We start from the raw sequence: 1500 nt of genomic DNA, 5'->3' as shown, positions 1-1500 counted from the left end.
CCTATAGGTCACAATTTTTATCTGATTTAAAAAACCGTTCAAATATATCACCGTTACATCATGATGATGGTTGAGTTCGAATTACGTCAAAATGGCCGTTCTATGTAACAAATAGTGTAAAAGTGTGTAATATGAAGGTTGTGGACCCTCTATAGAGATCACAATTTTCATTCGATTTTGATCAAACTTGAAATGTATGTTTATAACCCAAAGGTCTTGGTTCCTGTCGATTTTCGCGCATATCGGATTGTAACTTTCTGGATTATGACGCCTGATTATAGGGAAAATCGCGTTTTTAGCTTGTGGTCTCTTTAGAGTTCACAATTTTAATCCAATTTAAAAAAAAAACGTTTGAATATATCACCGTTACAGCATAATGACGGTTGTGTACGAATTTTGTGAAAACCGGACCGAAATTGCCGGACAAAATGGCGCCCCTCGTATGCAAATAGCGTAAAAGTATGGTATATCAAAGTTGTTGACACCCTAGAGGTCACAATTTTTATCCGATTTTGATGAAACTTTAAATTTATATTTATATCACAAAGATATCGGTTCCTTTCCATAATCGTGCATATCGGAACGTAACTTCCAGTATTATGGCCCCTGATTGTTCGAAAAATCGCGTTTTTAGCTGGTCGACCCACTCTAGGGGAGGGCAACGAATGTTACACCCAAGGTTTTCTGGTAAATCAATCTCTCCGTAAATATATTACTAATGAGTGGGACAAATGAACTTCTATGCTTCAGGTTACAATACTTACTAATTATAGCTAAAGAATGGGAACCAAACAACACACATCTGAACACTTTTTGTAGGCAGTTCAATAATTTAACACGGTTATTCTTACAGTGATGAAACGTGACCACTCCTGAATATATATAATCAGTGTCGTGTCTTTTGTGCCCCTCATACGAACATAGAGGAATAATTAAGATGGGATTGGCAAAATTGGTGCACAAAACAACACAAACCTCACGACATTTCCAAATAATTCACATACGATATCGATAGATGGTATTGTTTTAACACAACTACTTATATATACAAGATCAAGAATGGTGAATAAATCAGCCTTCGGTCAATGAAAAATAAAATGTATAACAGGTAGGAAAACCTATGTCAAAATTCTTAAAACTACGATCATTCGAAGATCTGGAAAACAGAAAAAACAGACCCTTTCTCATCGTTCTGATCCTCCAAAATGCCATAAACAAGGCTAGGGAATAAATCAGAATAATGTGATTCAGGAATTATATAATAACTCCAAGAAAGTAGCACTATATGCTACAAAAGAAGGCCAATGTGTCCACGTGCATGTTTTTATGCGTGTAAGTAACAAGACTGAATCCTGAAGGCGAGAGAAGGGGGGGGAGGGGGTCAACCCTTTGGTACCCATCATCTGGAGATCAATGTTGAATAACAGAGGAGAGATATACCATGGCATATAGAATATATAAACACAAAAAACAACCATTAATAAGGAGAAAGTTAAAGTA

This window comes from Patella vulgata, chromosome 5 (assembly GCF_932274485.2).
Source record: "Patella vulgata chromosome 5, xgPatVulg1.2, whole genome shotgun sequence".
NCBI classification, from domain to species: Eukaryota; Metazoa; Mollusca; class Gastropoda; family Patellidae; genus Patella; species Patella vulgata.
Note: the sequence above shows the minus strand (reverse complement) of the source record.